Source organism: Mustela putorius, unplaced genomic scaffold (genome assembly GCF_011764305.1).
Source record: "Mustela putorius furo isolate JIRA1106 unplaced genomic scaffold, ASM1176430v1.1 tig00000640_pilon_pilon_pilon, whole genome shotgun sequence".
In the NCBI taxonomy this organism is placed as follows: domain Eukaryota; kingdom Metazoa; phylum Chordata; class Mammalia; order Carnivora; family Mustelidae; genus Mustela; species Mustela putorius.
In genome coordinates, this window is record NW_025421432.1 from 2,469,086 (window position 1) to 2,489,608 (window position 20,523).

The window sequence follows — 20,523 nt, forward strand, 5'->3', positions numbered from 1 at the left end:
TCTTCTCTGAGACTGTTTTTCTTAGTACTGTTTGCAGTATCATAGTTTTTAGCATAAATTCCATGATAAATTTGGTTACACGGAAAATTTGCTGATTTCAGTAATAAGAGAGATAAAGGGCAGCAGGGCACAAAAAGACAATACCATGACCCTGAGAGAAGAAGTGTGAGGAAGACAGTATATAGATAATAAAAGGTTTTGTAGCCAGTTTGGGAAGATAGCCACAATTCAACAGGCCTTTAGAGTCAGCTGTATAAAATGAATTTTCAAAGCCACCTTGTCATGGCAACTAACGGTCTGGATTGTTCTTCAAATCTGACTTTAGTGTGCCCTGAAATAAATTTCTCTGAAATTCTTTTTAAAGCCCAAGTATTTCAATCCTAGAACTTTCATATTACTAAATGGTTAATTGTTTTAAAAATCACGATTTCCAAATGGAAATAATTTGTGAGCACAGAGAAAGGAAAATTCAAGATATGTTTTGGTAGAGCTCGGGAAGCAGTTTTATTAAAGTGGGAGGTTCAACTTTAAAAGAGTAGATTGAATTAAAATATGTCGTTTGTATCACTTCCTTTTGAAACATATGACTAGGTTAACCTTGCATTTGTAAGAAAATACACACTCTCTTCTGCACCAGAAAGGTCTCTTGGAAGGATTCTTGCCTATATCTTTTCTGACTTAGCACCAGCTACCTAGTTCACTACTCCAGACAGGTCTTCCTGCCATTCCTTGAACACACTGTCTAGAACTTACCTGTTACATAGGTGGATGGATAAATGAATGAATAGTGGTTGAATGAATAGTGTAAAAATGAAATAATGTTTTGGTTTATTTTTTCTTTAAGGTTATGCCTATGGAATAAACTTTGAATAAAATTTTTTAAAAAAAGTGCTAGTAAAAACAGCAGACTTGATAGGGTTGGGTAGCTTTGTCTATATAACTCTGTTATTTTCCCTATAGATTCAGGTTCCTCTTCTACCAACTTGAGTCACAATTTCCCATCCTATAAAATAAGTCTCTTTCATTTAATCACTTGCCTTCAGAAAGAAGCATTTGCATAAATCACTTATTCCTTGATATTTTACATTGAAAACTCAGCTTAATTTTCAAGAGAGACTAAATCTATACCTAAGTTCATTTCAGTTGGATTTTTTTTTATTAATTTGGGCAAAAACGCAAAGATACCTTCTTTTTTATTAACTAAATTTATGGAAGATTTGAAATGACAACTGAAACATTATTTTAGTGTTCTTTGGTTATTTTTTTAATCAATGGCCTCTACTTTGGCATCTTTAAAAATGTTTAAACATAGAGACTTAAGTTGCCCCCCCCCAAAGTCTTGGTTTAGCTTTGAATGAATCCAGAAATACCAGTGAAGTATTTGCTTCTACCACAAGGAGATACTTTATAATATCCAATTTTATTTGACTGTCTTTTCTCCTTAACTTAGAATTAATCCTCCTAGTGGAAGACCTGGTTTGGAGACAAGGTAAATAAAAATAATCATTTTGCTTGTTGGACCAGTTGTTTATAAAAAAAAAATGATTATATAAACACAACTGGGCAATCATTGCTGAAGTTCAAAATAAGCATGGTGAGTCTCTAGAACTTCCCTTGCAGAACAGGCAGCCGGCCAGGGCAAGGGTGTGTTTATCCACAGAATACTATACCTACAGAAAATGTTCACATGTCACTGAAAACTTTTTTATGCTGCTGTCCTGTAGTTGGACACCACAGATACAAATTAGTGAGACTCTGTAAACCAGATGTTCTTACTCTGTGGTAACATTTAAGTGGTCTGTGGGTGAATGTTTGAGGGTCCTGAAAACCTCTGAAATTGTACACTAAATTTCAGAATAATTAGAATATGCATTTTCTTGGAAGGGAGTCTATAATTATTATAAGATTTTCCAATATCTCCAATATCTCTGTAATTGCTTCTGCGTCAAATGTGGTTTACTTGACTATATTCCTCACTAGATTTTAATCATGACCAAATATGAGACTTACTATTGAAATCCTAGTACCAAGCTCTGTACTTAGTATAGAAAAGACACTCAGTGTTGATGAGTATGTGAATAAATGAATGTATGGTTGAGAGAATAAACAAATGGAATGTATCATCTGTTGCTAGTATCCAGTGTCTTGTTATGATGGTAGGGCCCTTCCATTCAACTTTTTCCTTGGCTCGGAGGAAGGATTATCCCCTGATTATTTGCTCAAAGTGTTTTATGTCTGAGTCCACTCAATATAGTGTTTATGCTCCTAAAATTTCTATAGTAGAGCTAAGAATAACTTTTAGCATATTGTATAGTAAAATCATCTAAATTCTTGTTCTCATGAGAATTAACAAAGTTAATGAAGTATTCCAAAGATCTCTCCAAAACTGTTCTTTTATATTTTTATATTCTTTCTTTGTAAAAGAACCATGCTTTTTCATTTTTACCATTTTAACCCATCACTAAATTGACAGTTGATTTGATGTAATAAACAGTACATGATGAAAACACATGTAATATAATTATTCTAAAATATTTCCAATACTCACTATTTGATTGATAGCCCACAAATTTAATGAGGACTTGATAATGGGACTAACTGGGAACCAAAGTGCATTTTTAGGTTTTTCTCTATATTGCAATTCAAAAAAAATTTGTAAAACAACATTTGATACTGAACTGTCTTGCCAGTTCAGTAGAAAATTTGTAAGTCTGACAGGAGAAGTGTATGTGTATTTAGGGGAAAGGAAGGTTTAGAGTAAATACTTCTGGTTAGACCCAGGCTCATATCCAGACTTGGAGGCTTTCGATGACACATTAATTTCTTCATGATGAAGTAGTAAGACCAATTTTTGGTTTGCCCCATTCTCCTCAGCTGTGGAGATGAACCAGTTCTAACAGAAAACTGTACACTTCTATTGTAGTGTACAGACACTAATGGGGAACTGGGTATACAAAATTTCTTAGCCTAACTATATACTAAGAATTATAAATAAATTCAAGTCTTAGGGCTAAACCATCTGCCACATATCTTCCAACTGTTGTACTTAATGCAGAAAAAACAGAATCACAGGTAAGCGCCATTTGCATAGAAAGGAATAAATGGTGTGCTGAAAGATTAGGTATTCTCTCTCTCTCTCTTAAGATTTTATTTATTCATTTGAGAGAGAGAATACCAGCAGGGGGAGAGACAGATGGAGAGGGAGAAGCAGACTCCCTGCTGGGTTGGGAGCCCAACATGGTGCTTAATCCTAAGACTTGGACATCATGATGATCTGAGCTGACCTTTAACCATCTGAACCACCCAGGTGCCCCAACTCTCTCTCTCTTTTTTTTTTTTTAAAGGTGGTATTTATTTGAGATAAAGCATGAGCTTGAGGAGGAGGGTAGAGGGAGAGGGAGAAACAGACGTCCCACTGAACAAGGAGCCTGTCGTGGGGCTCAATTCCAGGACCCTGTGATCATGACCTGAGCCAAAGTCAGACACTCCACTGACTGAGCTATCCATGCACCCCAGGTATTTTCTCTTAAGCTATTTTTTGAGTCAAAGAAATTATTACCTTTAACCATAGAAGATTTTTTTTTCTTCTTTCAAAACCATTGGCATAAGGCATTTTAGTACAGTAATTCAGTTGTGCTTTCATTTATCTAAAATAACACAAAAAGATATATCAACCAAGATTGTTAAAATATGTTAAAGCATCTGTTGTGAATAGATTATGCCATTTCCCCCACTTTGTTTCTACTATCTGTTTTATTAAGAGGCAATACAACCGAAGATCTAAATTTTTGTTTTTAGACAAAATGAATACTTTGAACATAGAAACAACCTTCCTAAGATTTAGTGTACATTAGTGGATTTTTAAAACTATTTTTGAAAGCAATTGTGGCAAGGCATGCTGATTCTTTGTCATAATTTGTTGGTTTGAAATCTCAATGTGAGTATAAAAGCTAAGCAAAAAGAATAAGATGAAGAAACCCACAAAAACTGCTCTGCTGGAGAATATAGAGTTAGAAAGTTGGCCCAGCACCCATGACAAAAGAATCCAAGTCAAAAGAAAATTATGCTGGGGGTGCCTGAGTGGCTCAATGAGTTAAAGTCTCTGCCTTCTGCTCAGGTCATGATCCCAGGGTCTTAGGATTGAGCCCTGCATCAAGCTCTCTGCTCAGTAGGGAGCCTGGTTCCTATTCTCTCTTTGCCTGCTTCTCTGCTTACTTGTGATCTCTGTCTGTCAAATAAATAAATACAATCTTTAAAAAGAAAAAATAAAAAGAAAATTATACTGACCTGAAATATACAATTAGCTTTGTGACCACGAATTAGCACGTTTTTTAAATTTTCATGTGAGCAGGGACTTTTAGCTCAGGGAGAAATGTTAGGCCTTAACTAATTCTTTCCTTTAGTTTATGAAAGAGCAAATTCAAATGAAGAAATGTGTGGACAATATTTGTCTATCCAAGATCACATCCCTATTTAGGGTCTGAACTAGAACTGGAATCCTGAATTCTTTACTCCACATCTTTACCACAGTGCACTACTTTTTGTGAAAATGTGTTTCTATTGACATCTATATATTAACGTCTATGGTAAAATACATGAAGGAAATCCTCGGAAAAGTCTCCAATGTTGTTGACTTGTTATTTATCTAATGTGTATAACATATTATTCCCAAACTTGGTTAAAACAAAAATTATTTATTATCTTAAAGTTTATGTGGAAGAGAAATCCAGGTGCAACCCACCTGGATCCTCCCTTTCAGAGGATAGCACAAGGCTGCAATCTAGGTGTGGGTCGAGGCTGTAGTCCTCTCAAGGCTCAGCTGGGGGAGGATCTGCTTCTAGGCACACTGCCATGGCTTCTGCAGGATTCAGTCCCTCACACTGAACAACTGTTGCTGTCCCTTGGAGGCTGCCCTCCATTCCTTGCCACAGGGCTGCTCATAAAATGGCAGCTTGTTTCACCAAAGTGGGTAAGCGAGGTGAGCCAGAGAAAGAGCATAAGTGAGAGAGAAGACGTAGTTTTTCAATCAATCTCGCTGTATTCTCTTTATTAGATGCAAGTCCCTAGATCAGCTCATATATTGGGGCATGAACACCAAAAGGTAGGGATCCCAAGGGGCTGTTTTAGATGCTGCCTATTACACTGACCAAATTCCACTGCTTTATGCTCTTACAGATCATAGTTGCCTCAGCAGGACTTCCATGATTGCACTAGCACATGAATGGAAATGTAGATTGAGAAAAAGGCAATAGGGAGTGTCTTAGGCCACTGTCCTCATTGGCATGATTTTTCATCAATGGCTCATATTCCTTGACTGCAAGTTCCGTGAAGGTAGATGCTATGTCCTGCTAACCCTTGTCACCATCCCTGCCCCCAACACACACACTATGGTATTTCTAGGATCAATTAGAGTCAATGGCACTAAAAGTTATAAGATTTTTTGAATATTGTTTCCAAAGAAAATTAGCCTTTCATACAGGTCCCTGTTGGGGGCAGAAATATGCATAAAATCAAAAGCCAAAAGAAATAAAGGCAGTTTCATAAACTTTATGAATTTTTTGGTGTCCTGTTTCTTTATATAGCAGACATGCTACGTAGTGTATACTCATATACCAAACCTCATGAGCATGACATTTATGCTTAAAGAACACATCGCTTCTTTAATCACTCACTCACTCCACTAATCAATCAGTGCAGAGATCTTAAAGACTTGTGTGTTTTCAGATTCAGTCCATGCTTTAGGTGGTCCACAAGTTAAATGTACAAAATGTTCCCAGAGGTAAAAGAACTTTCTATCTAGTCTGTGAATCAGGACTAATACGTGAAAAAGCAAAGGCTGTTGTGTTTAGATTTTAAGTGTGAAATGAATGGAAAGGACAAAAAAAGGGTGAAGAGGGAAGATAATTTTCAGTTATTTTCAATCAACGAAGGCTTTGCAGCATTTCTGGTAGTTCATCTATATCTTCCAAGATGGCAGGATTTAGGTGATTAAGGAGGGCTGGGACACAAGAGCATTTTTTGACAAAAATACTGTGGACAGCAAACAGGCTGATGTAGACACTCAAGAGGAATAATGAAAAAAAAAAAAAGCAATGTTTAAAGGAGATGCAGTAGCATTGACTTTCTCACTTGTTTTATTTTGAAAGGCAGAAATGTAATGGTCAGGAAAACTTGTTTGTTTGAAGGCCTTTAACTCCAGCTTATCTCTAACAGGCAGAGGATAGTAAGGCCAACTCTTGGTAAATTTTGAAAGGAGTGCCTAGATTCTCTAGTATGTTTCTGAATTATGATTGCATGAAATTTTCCTCTGAATTAGCGCACTGAAGTTCTTTTGATTCAGATTTTTTTCATCTTCATCCTTCTTAGATTTTAGTTATTTGAGAAAGCAGATAAAACAATTTAGACTGAGAAGTGAATGACTGATATTTCTGGAACTCTCCTAAAGTGTTTACATTAAAGAAATAAAAGTAGGGGTAAAAGAAGGGGTAAAGTGCCATTTATTTCTTTGTGAAAATGAAAACTTACCTAGTGTTCTGCAGGTTTGGGAAGGAAGCTAATCTGTGTGCATCTACTTCTTTTTAACTTTGTTTCCTCTTAGGGGCCTCATAGCAGTGTCTGTCTAGTCCACACATCATAGCTTCTCCATGTAGTTGAAACCAACTGTACTTTCTTCACCACCACTGTTACAGGTCCCTACTTTGACCAAGAGCCAGGTATAGAATAGTTTGTGAGTGAAGTAAGGTAGAGTGCACTGGAGGGTGGATTAGCTTGCTCTGGCTGTCATAACAAAATACCACAGCCTGGGTGGCTTCAACAACAGAAATGTATCTTCTCACAGTTCTGGAGGCCAGAAGTCCAAGATCATGGTGTTGGCAGGGTTTCTCCTGAGGCTTTTCTCTTTGGCTTGTGGATGGCTATATTCTCACTGTGTCCTTTTGTGGCCTCTTCTCTGTGTGCTCTGCATCCTTGATGTCTCTTCATCTTCTCTTAAGGACATCTTTAGATTAGATTAGGGCTGTACCTTTATGACTTCATTTAGCTCTTATTGTCTTTCTAGTGCCCTATCTCCAAATACAGTCATATGAGGGGGGATTAGGATTTCAATATGTGAATTTGGGGGAGACATAATTCAGTCCCTAAATAATGGATAACTTTCACTAGATAACTGCACAAGGAATAATTTTAAAGTTATTCTGTGCAGGAAACTAAAAAAGTACAAAGTCAAGGCCCAAAGTATCTCAATGTAATAAACACTTATTGAGCACTTGTTAGGGACCAAGAACTAACATTCAAAGGCAGCAAAGTCACTTTTAGACCCCTTGCTTCTTTAATCTAACAGATGAAACAGAAGAGAAATGTATAATTACAAGGTATGATGATTAATTTCATTGTGTCAATTTGGCTGAGCCACGGTGCCCAAATATTTAGTCAAAAATGATTCTGGATGTTTCTGTTAAGGTGTTTTATGTGGATGAGATTAACATAAAAATCAGAGGACTTCAAGTAGAGCAGATTGCTCTCCATAATGTTGTGTATCTCATTTCTTTAGCTGATGGTCCTGAAGGAAGAAAAGATTGATCTCTCATGAATGAGAAGGAATTCTGCCACTGACAGCCTTAGGACTTGAACTATAGAATTATAGACTATAGTCTGCTGGTTCATTGTGCACATTTTAAACTTGCAATCTTTACCAATCAAGTACGACAGTTACTTAAAATAAATCTATCTCTATACATATACATTTATCCTCATGGTTCTCTTTCTGTGGAAACTCTGTTGCTTCATTCAGTTGTCCTCTTCTCTGTGAGCTTCACCTGTTCAGAGTATGTCTCCTTTGGGATATAAGGGCAGATGCAAGGTGCTAGGATGTCAGTTTAATTGAACTCTGTTCAAGCCACTAACCAGAATCAGCTTAGTTGGTGAGTTTTCATACCATATGGCTTGATATTCAAGTCTGCAATTTACAACTTTACAAAAAGTAGGATAGGTGATTTAACACCTATTTTTTCTGATCTAATTGGGTTGCCTGTACTACAGGGACTCTTCTATATGAGAGCCTGATGGGAACTGTGCATGGACATTGTATGGCACCACAAGGAGGGAGCACATATGTGATACAGCATAGGGCTGGGTCAGGAATATGCACTAGGTTCTGGTAATTTTATTTCTAAGAGTAGTATGAAGCTCTGTATCTCCAGAGCGTATTTTTTGATAGCTTACTAGTTTACAGTCTTTTCCAGTTAGCCTTCTAACCTTGCCTTAAGGGAATCAATGATAAGCATTATTAACTCCTTATGGGCATCCAGAGACTCTAAAATGCCAGGAAGAAGGTGACCTACCATATATCATGTTGCAGGCCTTGGAGAGAATGCCACTGCACAGAGCTCTCTTCTCCTGTGTTCATCCTCTGAAGGCATTCCTGGGGTCTGAAAGGTCTGTCTTTTGTTCTGTGGGAAATCTCATTGTTGTAATTTGTGGTATATAAAGAGAAAAAATAAAAATTTCTAGGGAGTATATAAATGGATGTTATATTTTTCATTCCTGAAATGACAAAGTCAACCAGTGAAGGAGTATGTTGACCTGAAACAAAATAAAAAAGAGCTTTGGAGTTCACATTACTGTGATATTGACTTTTCCCCTCCATTTGCATATAGTGCCACAGATTCCAAGGGAGCTGAAGGGAATGATAAGCTCTACCTAGAGAGTATCTATACGAAATAAGATAGGAGACCCATATTTTTACTCTTTTTTTTTTTTAAGATTTTATTTTTAAGTAAACTCTATATGCAATGTGGGGCTTGAACTTAAAACCCCAAGATCAAGAGTTGCTTGCCTTAACTCAGCCAGTCCCCTTTATTTTTACTCCTTTAAATGAAATATATGATTATTACCTATCAAAGTGTTTTCTTTCACTTCATTGAAAGCATGAACATACTGTCTTTTAGTATTTCAGCTTTTCTCCACCTTCTCTAGCAGAGTTGCCTTCAAGGACACTGGGAAAATGTTGTTTTGTTTTTTCCTCTTGTATTCCAGAATCCTAAATTTAAGAGACCATTCTGCCAAATCCTCAGTTTGCTTATGAAAAAACAGAGCTTCAGGGAGGGTAAGTGTCTTGCCTTTCATCACACAGCTGTTTTTATTTCATTTTATGTTGTATATGTGTGCATTTGTGGCTAAAATAAGACTGTTTCTTTCCTGCACAGTGAAAAAATTCTGGGTATAAAAACATAATGGTGTTTGCTACCCTTTGTACTGCTTTCACTCAAACTTTGTCTGCTATAAATCTGGTAAATTAAAAAAAAAGTAACTGGTAGAGTGTTGGAGTTTACTGTTCTAACTGAACTGATGGTGAAGTTGAATCAAAGCCAATCGGTGAAAGGGGCATTAGGGAATATAAAGATCTGAGTGTACTTTTCTTTAATAGAGTTCTTTCATTATTGAGGAAGTGGGAATGACTCCTGATCCCCTATCCTGTCTTCTTAAACTATTGTACATGAGATCAGAACAAGGATTTTGTTGTCAAACCCAAGTTTTAGAGCTCTCTCTCTTCTGTTTTCTTTCTATGTAACTTTGAGGAAGTGTATTAACTTTTGATAGAATGGTAACTACCTTACGGGTATTGCAAAGACTAAATGGTGGTACAATGCCTATAAAGTTCTAAGGGTAGCTTCTATTGTCCTGTGGTGATTACTTAGCAGTAATCACCATTATTCACCAATAATTCACCATTATTGGTCTTTCTCCTTCAATCTTTCTTCATATAATTTTTCTTCCTCTCTGGGTCTTTTTGGTAAAGCCTAAAATATATACTAGAACAAGGTACTGTTATGGTCAATGAAAAAGACAGGGAATGGGGTGTGTGTCAGGATATATGGAAGGCTCAAAAATCTATGTTTGTGGAAAAAAAAAAAGATCCCTGCACCACAATTAATGGCAGTTGTCAATTATTAAGTACTTATTTTGTGCAATATTTACTATTAAGTGTTTTATACATATTAGCTCATTTAGTCCTCATTATAAATATTATAAAATTGTTATTACTCCAACTTTTTGGACGAGGGCACTGAGGCTCAGAGAATTAGGTAATATCCTTAACATGTATTAACTGATTTGAGAATTTAGATTGAAACCCAGATATGCTGGATGTTAGGCACAAATATCCTTAATAATGATCCTTAAGAGTTATCAGGTAGAATTCTAGAATAGAAAGATGAGACTGGAAATTTTTTTTAAAGTTTAAATCATAACATGCTCAGCTATATGAAAACCACAACTTTCTATAAGTCTTGGCCATACAGCCTCTATGATTGCTCTACTGTTGAGCTCAGGAAAAATTGCAATGATTTGTTAACAAAAAAATAAGGAGATTTCAAAAAATGATGTGGGAACAATTATATGAGGAAAACTATTTCTCACTCTAAAACAAAAATAAAGTTAGTTTAAAAATTTCATGGAACAAAAGGTATCTATGACTTTTTTTAGGAAAAAAAAATCTTTATGATACTAGAAGAGGGACAGATTTTTGAACAAGAACAAATCGTAGAGTGCCTGGGTGGCTCAGTTTGTTAAGCGACTGCCTTTAGCTCAGGTCATGATCCCAGAATCCCAGAATCCAGTCCCGCATCGGGCTCCCAGTTCCATGAGGAGTCTGTTTCTCCCTCTCACTTTCTCCCCTCTGTCGCGGCCGGCGCAACAAATTGACCAGGAACGTGAGGGTAAGAGGATGGTGAAAAGAAATTAAGAGACAAAGAGATGGGGGCAGGAGGAACACTGAGGATGCTGTCCAACAGTGCCGATTTTATTCCACATCTTGCAAGCATTTATAAGTCAGATCACAATAGAAGGAGTAATACATCAGTATCTAGTCAGATGACCACAAGTTCCTATAACAAGTTTATATTAACTACAAGCAAACCTCGTGATGCCAGGTACTCATGGCTAATGCCATTAACTACTATCGATACAAGACAATCAACCAGGGAGTGGGTTATGGGAAGTACAGGAACAACAAGGACCAACTAAGAATTCATGACCCTGACCACACTGTTCCCTTCTATAGGAGAGTGTGTGGGAAGTCACGTAGGTGAGTGCACAACACATAGCACAGACCCTTCCTCAGTGTTACTCAACTTTCCTGTCCTTATCCCCTTATCAAGGCGTCTGGACTGTAAAGGAGACACAAGTCAGGGCCTGGTTTGATCCACGACTCCAACTGGGCCGTGGCCTCCAAAACCCCTCTCATGCTCTCTTTCATTGCCTCTTTCTCAAATAAATAAATAAAACCTAAAAAAAAAAAAAAAAAAAAAAAAAGAACAAACCATAAAGGAAAGGACTAATGAAATTAATTGATGAAAATGATTGTTTTATGAAAAGATATTCTAAGTAAAATAAAAATAAAAGGCAAAGAAGATTTTTATAATACATATATAGGTAACTAAGTTTTATGTGCAGAACATATAGAACACTGTTATAAACAGATAAGAAAGGGGGAGGAGTCAAGATGGCGGAGAAGTAGCTGGCTGAGACTACTTCAGCTAGCCGGAAATCAGCTAGATAGCTTATCTAAAGATTGCAAACACCTGAAAATCCATCGGAGATCGAAGAGAAGAAGAACAGCAATTCTGGAAACAGAAAAACAACCACTTTCTGAAAGGTAGGACCGGCGGAGAAGTGAATCCAAAGCAACGGGAAGATAGACCCCGGGGGAGAGGCCGGCTCCCGGCAAGCGGCTGAGCAACGGAGCACAAAATCAGGACTTTTAAAAGTCTGTTCCGCTGAGGGACATCGCTCCAGAGGCTACCCGGGGCGAAGCCCACGCGGGGTCAGCGTGGCCTCAGATCCCGCAGGGTCACAGAAGGATCGGGGGTGTCTGAGTGTCGCAGAGCTTGCGGGTATTGGAACGGGAAAGCCGGCTACAGAGACAGAGCCGACAGTAAGCTCGCAGCTCGGGGTGACCTTGAACCGGTCGCAGGCTTGGTGAGCTCGGAGCGCGGCCAGAGGTCAGGCAGACGGGAGTAACTGGGCGCGGTTCTCTGAGCGCGCACTGAGGAGTGCGGCCCTGAGCTCTCGGCTCCTCCAGGGCCGGAGACCAGGAGGCTGCCATTTGTATTCCCGTCCTCCGGAACTCTACGGAAAGTGCTCAGGGAACAAAAGCTCCTGAAAGCAAACCCAAGCGGATTACTCACCCCGGCCCCGGGTAAGGGCAGTGCAATTCCGCCTGGGGCAAAGACACTTGAGAATCACTACAACAGGCCCCTCCCCCAGAAGATCAACAAGAAATCCAGCCGAGACCAAGTTCACCTACCAAAGAGTGCAGTTTCAATACCAAGGAGAGCAGCAGAATTCTAGAGGAGGAGAAAGCAAAGCACGGAACTCATGGCTTTTTCCCTGTGATTTTTTTTTAGTCTTGCGGTTAACTTAATTTCTTTCTTTTTGATTTTTTGTTTTTTTTTTCTTGCCTTCGGGTAAAATTTTTTTTTTAACTGTTACCTTTTTCTTTTTTAATGATTTTTTACTAGTTTATATAACATATATATTTTTTCTTTTTTATATTTTTCTTAGGTGTTTTCTTTTCTTTTAAATTCTTTCTTTTTTCTTTTTTCTTTTTTTTTTCTTTCTTCCTTTTTGAACCTCTTTTTATCCCCTTTCTCCCCACTCACGATTTGGGATCTCTTCTAATTTGGTTAAAGCATATTTTCCTGGGGTTGTTGCCACCCTTTTAGTATTTTACTTGCCCCTTCATATACTCTTCTCAGGACAAAATGACAAGACGGAAAAAATCAACTCAAAAAAAAGAACAAGAGGCAGTACCGAAGGCTAGGGACCTAATCAATACAGACATTGGTGATATGTCAGATCTAGAGTTCAGAATGACAATTCTCAAGGTTCTAGCCGGGCTCAAAAAAGGCATGGAAGATATTAGAGAAACTCTCTCGAGAGATATAAAAGCCCTTTCTGGAGAAATAAAAGAACTAAAATCTAACCAAGTTGAAATCAAAAAAGCTATTAATGAGGTGCAAACAAAAATGGAGGCTCTCACTGCTAGGATAAATGAGGCAGAAGAAAGAATTAGTGATATAGAAGACCAAATGACAGAGAATAAAGAAGCTGAGCAAAAGAGGGACAAACAGCTACTGGACCACGAGGGGAGAATTCGACAGATAAGTGACACCATAAAACGAAACAACTTTAGAATAATTGGGATTCCAGAAGAAGAAGAAAGAGAGAGGGGAGCAGAAGGTATACTAGAGAGAATTATTGGGGAGAATTTCCCCAATATGGCAAAGGGAACGAGCATCAAAATTCAGGAGGTTCAGAGAAAGCCCCTCAAAATCAATAAGAATAGGCCCACACCCCGTCACCTAATAGTAAAATTTACAAGTCTCAGTGACAAAGAGAAAATCCTGAAAGCAGCCCGGGAAAAGAAGTCTGTAACATACAATGGTAAAAATATTAGATTGGCAGCTGACTTATCCACAGAGACCTGGCAGGCCAGAAAGAGCTGGCATGATATTTTCAGAGCACTAAATGAGAAAAACATGCAGCCCAGAATACTATATCCAGCTAGGCTATCATTGAAAATAGAAGGAGAGATTAAAAGCTTCCAGGACAAACAACAACTGAAAGAATTTGCAAACACCAAACCAGCTCTACAGGAAATCTTGAAAGGGGTCCTCTAAGCAAAGAGAGAGCCTACAAGTGGTAGATCAGAAATGAACAGAGACCATATACAGTAACAGTCACCTTACAGGCAAAACAATGGCACTAAATTCATATCTCTCAATAGTTACCTTGAATGTTAATGGGCTAAATGCCCCTGTCAAAAGACACAGGGTATCAGAATGGATAAAAAAACAAAATCCATCTATATGTTGCCTCCAAGAAACTCATTTTAAGCCCGAAGACACCTCCAGATTTAAAGTGAGGGGGTGGAAAAGAATTTACCATGCTAATGGACATCAGAAGAAAGCAGGAGTGGCAATCCTTATATCAGATCAATTAGATTTTAAGCCAAAGACTATAATAAGAGACGAGGAAGGACACTATATCATACTCAAAGGGTCTGTCCAACAAGAAGATTTAACAATTTTAAATATCTATACCCCCAACGTGGGAGCAGCCAACTATATAAACCAATTAATAACAAAATCAAAGAAACACATCAACAATCATACAATAATAGTAGGGGACTTTAACACTCCCCTCACTGAATTGGACAGATCATCCAAGCAAAAGATCAGCAAGGAAATAAAGGCCTTACACGACACACTGGACCAGATGGACATCACAGACATATTCAGAACATTTCATCCAAAAGCAACAGAATACACATTCTTCTCTAGTGCACATGGAACATTCTCCAGAATAGATCACATCCTCGGTCCTAAATCAGGACTCAACCGGTATCAAAAGATTGGGATCATTCCCTGCATATTTTCAGACCACAATGCTCTAAAGCTAGAACTCAACCACAAAAAGAAGTTTGAAAAGAACCAAAATACATGGAGACTAAACAGCATCCTTCTAAAGAATGAATGGGTCAACCGGGAAATTAAAGAAGAATTGAAAAAAATCATGGAAACAAATGATAATGAAAATACAACGGTTCAAAATCTGTGGGACACAACAAAGGCAGTCCTGAGAGGAAAATATATAGTGGTACAAGCCTTTCTCAAGAAACAAGAAAGGTCTCAGGTACACAATCTAACCCTACACCTAAAGGAGCTGGAGAAAGAACAAGAAAGAAACCCTAAGCCTAGCAGGAGAAGAGAAATCATAAAGATCAGAGCAGAAATCAATGAAATAGAAACCAAAAAAACAATAGAACAAATCAACGAAAGTAGGAGCTGGTTCTTTGAAAGAATTAATAAAATTGATAAACCCCTGGCCCGACTTATCAAAAAGAAAAGAGAAAGGGCCCAAATAAATAAAATCATGAATGAAAGAGGAGAGATCACAACTAACACCAAAGAAATACAAAGTATTATAAGATCATACTATGAGCAACTCTACGGCAATAAATTTGACAATCTGGAAGAAATGGATGCATTCCTAGAAACATATAAACTACCACAACTGAACCAGGAAGAAATAGAAAGCCTGAACAGACCCATAACCAGTAAGGAGATTGAAACAGTCATTAAAAATCTCCAAACAAAGAAAAGCCCAGGGCCAGACGGCTTCCCGGGGGAATTCTACCAAACATTTAAAGAAGAACTAATTCCTATTCTCCTAAAACTGTTCCAAAAAATAGAAATGGAAGGAAAACTTCCAAACTCATTTTATGAGGCCAGCATCACCTTGATCCCAAAACCAGACAAGGATCCCACCAAAAAAGAGAGCTATAGACCAATATCCTTGATGAACACAGATGCGAAAATACTCAACAAAATACTAGCCAATAGGATTCAACAGTACATTAAAAAGATTATTCACCACGACCAAGTGGGATTTATTCCAGGGCTGCAAGGTTGGTTCAACATCCGCAAATCAGTCAATGTGATACAACACATCAATAAAAGTAAGCACAAGAACCATATGATACTCTCAATAGATGCTGAAAAAGCATTTGACAAAGTACAACATCCCTTCCTGATCCAAACTCTTCAAAGTGTAGGGATAGAGGGCACATACCTCAATATCATCAAAGCCATCTATGAAAAACCCACCGCAAATATCATTCTCAATGGAGAAAAACTGAAAGCTTTTCCGCTAAAGTCAGGAACACGGCAGGGATGTCCATTATCACCACTGCTATTCAACATAGTACTAGAGGTCCTAGCCTCAGCAATCAGACAACAAAAGGAAATTAAAGGCATCCAAATTGGCAAAGAAGAAGTCAAATTATCACTCTTCGCAGATGATATGATACTATATGTGGAAAACCCAAAAGACTCCACTCCAAAACTGCTAGAACTTATACAGGAATTCAGTAAAGTGTCAGGATATAAAATGAATGCACAGAAATCAGTTGCATTTCTCTACACCAACAGCAAGACAGAAGAAAGGGAAATTAAGGAGTCAATCCCATTTACAATTGCACCCAAAACCATAAGATACCTAGGAATAAACCTAACCAAAGAGACACAGAATCTATACTCAGAAAAACTATAAAGTACTCATGAAAGAAATTGAGGAAGACACAAAGAAATGGAAAAATGTTCCATGCTCCTGGATTGGAAGAATAAATATTGTGAAAATGTCTATGCTACCTAAAGCAATCTACACATTTAATGCAATTCCTATCAAAGTACCATCCATCTTTTTCAAAGAAATGGAACAAATAATCCTAAAATTTATATGGAACCAGAAAAGACCTCGAATAGCTAAAGGGATATTGAAAAAGAAAGCCAACGTTGGTGGCATCACAATCCCGGACTTCAAGCTCTATTACAAAGCTGTCATCATCAAGACAGCATGGTACTGGCACAAAAACAGACACCTAGATCAATGGAACAGAATAGAGAGCCCAGAAATAGACTCTCAACTCTATGGTCAACTAATCTTCGACAAAGCAGGAAAGAATGTCCAATGGAAAAAAGACAGCCTCTTCAATAAATGGTGCTGGGAAAATTGGACAGCCACATGCAGAAAAATGAAATTGGACCATTTCCTTACACCACACACGAAAATAGACTCAAAATGGATTAAGGACCTCAATGTGCGAAAGGAATCCATCAAAATCCTTGAGGAGAACACAGGCAGCAACCTCTTCGACCTCAGCCGCAGCAACATCTTCCTAGGAACAACGCAAAAGGCAAGGGAAGCAAGGGAAAAAATGATCTCTTGGGATTTCATCAAGATCAAAAGCTTTTGCACAGCAAAGGAAACAGTTAACAAAATCAAAAGACAACTGACAGAATGGGAGAAGATATTTGCAAATGACATATCAGATAAAGGACTAGTGTCCAGAATCTATAAAGAACTTAGCAAACTCAACACCCAAAGAACAAATAACCCAATCAAGAAATGGGCAGAGGACATGAACAGACATTTCTGCAAAGAAGACATCCAGATGGCGAACAGACACATGAAAAAGTGCTCCATATCACTCGGCATCAGGGAAATACAAATCAAAACCACAATGCGATATCACCTCACACCAGTCAGAATGGCTAAAATCAACAAGTCAGGAAATGACAGATGCTGGCGAGGATGCGGAGAAAGGGGCACCCTCCTACACTGTTGGTGGGAATGCAAGCTGGTGCAACCTCTCTGGAAAACAGCATGGAGGTTCCTCAAAATCTTGAAAATAGAACTGCCCTATGCCCCAGCAATTGCACTATTGGGTATTTACCCTAAAGATACAAACGTAGTGATCCAAAGGGGCACGTGTACTCGAATGTTTATAGCAGCAATGTCCACAATAGCCAAACTATGGAAAGAACGTAGATGTCCATCAACAGATGAATGGATCAAGAAGATGTGGTATATATACACAATGGAATACTATGCAGCCAACAAAAGAAATGAAATCTTGCCATTTGCGACAACATGGATGGAACTAGAGCGTATCATGCTTAGCGAAATAAGTCAGGCGGAGAAAGACAACTATCATATGATCCCCCTGATATGAGGAAGTGGTGTTGCAACATGGGGGCTTAAGTGGGTACGAGAAGAATAAATGAAAGAAGATGGGATTGGGAGGGAGACAAACCATAAGTGACTCTTAATCTCACAAAACAAACTGAGGGTTGCTGGGGGGAGGGGGTTTGGGAGAAGGGGGTGGTATTATGGACATTGGGGAGGGTAAGTGCTTTGGTGAGTGCTGTGAAGTGTGTAAACCTGGTGATTCACAGACCTGTACCACTGGGGATAAAAATACATGTTTATAAAAAATAAAAAATCATATCAAAATAAATAAATAAATAAATAAATAAATAAGTGTGTCATTGAGGCAAAAAAAAAAAACAGATAAGAAAATGCCAACAATCTGAAATACCTGAAACAGAGGTAATTGTTATTATATCAGTTAGCATTATTTTTGGCTACAAGTGCCAGAATGTCTCAAAATAGTAGACAAAAATTCAGTTTTTTTCCTCACATAAAGGAGTGACACAATAATCAATCAGGGTCATCAGTAATTACGTAAAATATTGGTTGGTAATTTCACTATCTTTAGGAGTCCATGGTCCTTTCCTTGAGTTGCTCTGTTGTCTTCCACATGTGACTTCCTAGTGTCCAAGATGGTGACTCCTGTTCTGGGGATCATATTCCATATTCAAACCCATAGGAAGGGAAAGGAGAAGAGATGGGCAGTTTCCTTTACTTAGCGGGCATTTGCTATATGTCATAGACCAAATTTCTGCTTACATCTCATTGGCCAGAAAGTTGACACATGACTACACCAAACTTCTCTTAAGACTTAGAAATATAAATTTTAGTATTGTTTGTTCCAGCACTTTGAAAAATGCCGTTGGTATTTTGATTGAGATGGCATTGAAAGTATAGATTGCTCTGAGCAGCACACACATTTTAATGATTTTTTTCTTCCAATCCATGAGCATGGAATCTTTTCCCATCTTTTTATGTCTTCTTCAATTTCTTTTGTAAGTGTTGTGTAGTTTCTAGAGTATAGATCCTTCATCTTTTTGGTTAGGTTGATTCTAAGGTATCTTATAGTTTTTGATGCTATTGTAAATGGAATTGACTCCCTAATTTTTCTTTCTACAGTAATATTGTTAGTGTATAGGAAAGCAACTGATTTATGTACATTGATTTCATTTCCTGTCACATCACTGAATTGCTATATGAGTTCTAGTAATTTAGGGGTGGAGTCTTTTGGGTTTTCCACATAAAGTATCATGTCATCTGTGAAGAGAGAGAGTTTGACTTCTTTGCCAATTTGAATACCTTTATTTCTTTTTGTTGTCTGATTGCTGTTGCTAGGACTTCTAGTACTATGTCAAACAATAGTGATAAAAGTAGGCATCCTTGTTGTGTTCCTGATCTTAAGGGAAAGGCTCTCAGCTTTTCTCAATTGAGAATGATATTCACTGTGGGCTTTTCATAGATGGTTTTTATGAAGTTGAAGAATGTTCCTTCTATCCCTACACTCTGAAGAGTTTTAATCAGGAAAGATGATGTATTTTGTCAAATGCTTTTTTCTGCATCAATTGAGAGGACCATATTTTTCTTCTTTCTCCTTTTATTAATGTGTTCTCTCACACTGATTGATTTGCAAAGGTTGAACTCCCTTGCGTACCAGGGATAAATCCTACCTGGTCATGATGGATAATCCTTTTAATGTACTGTTGGCTCCTATTAGCTAGGATCTTGTTGGGAATTTTGGCATCCATATTCATGAGAGACATTGGTCTGAAATTCTCCTTTTTATTGGGGTCTTTGCCTGGTTTTAGGATCAAGGTAATACTGGCCTCATAGTGAATCTGGGCATTTTCCTTCCATTGCTGTTTTTTGAAACTGCTTCAGAAGAATAGGTATTATTTCTTCTTTGAATGTTTGGTAGAATTCTCCAGGGAATCCATCAGGTCCTGGATTCTTGTTTTTTGGGAGGTTTTTGATCACTGCTTCAATCTCGTTACTAGTTATTAGTCTATTCAGGTTGTTAATTTCTTCCTGTTTCAGTCTTGGTAGTTTAGAGGTTTCCAGGAAGATACCAGTTTATTCCAGGTTGCTTAACTTATTGGTATATAGTTGATAATAACTTCTGATTATTGTTTCTATTTCCTTTGTGTTAGTTGTGATCTCTCCCTTTTCATTCATAATTTTATTAATTTGGATCCTTTCTCTTTTCGTTTGGATAAGTCTGTCCAGTGTTTTATCAATATTCAAATCACCTAGGAAATATTGAAAAAGAAAAACAAAGCTGGGGCATCATATTGACTCATTTCAAGCTGTATTACAAAGTTGTGATCACCAAGACAGCTTGGTATGGGTACAAAAACAGACACATAGATCAAGAGAACAGAATAGAGAGCCCAAGTATGGGCTCTTGACTCTATGGTCAACTAATCTTTGACAAAACAGGAAAAAGTATCCAAAGAAAAAAGACAGTCTCTTCAATAAATGGTGCTGGGAAAATTGGACAGCTGTATGCAGAAGAATGAAACTCGACCATTCGCTTACACCATACACAAAGATAAACTCTAAATGGCTGAAAGGCCTCAGTGTAAGACATGAATCCATCAAAGCCCTAGAGGAGAACATAGGCAATAACCTCTTAGACATCAGCCATAGCAACTTCTTTCAAGACATGTCTCTAAAGGCAAGGGAAACAAAAGTGAAAATGAACTTCTGGAACTTCACCAAGATAAAAAGCTTTTGCACAGCAAAGGAAACACAACAAAACAAAGAGCCCACAGAATGGGAGAAGATATTTGCAAATGATGCTATAGATCCTGGTAGCCAAGATCTATAAAGAACTTCTCAAACTCAACACCCAAAATCACAAATAATCAAGTCAAAAAAATGGGCAGAAGGGCGCCTGGGTGGCTCAGTGGGTTAAGCCGCTGCCTTCGGCTCAGGTCATGATCTCAGGGTCCTGGGATCGAGTCCCACATC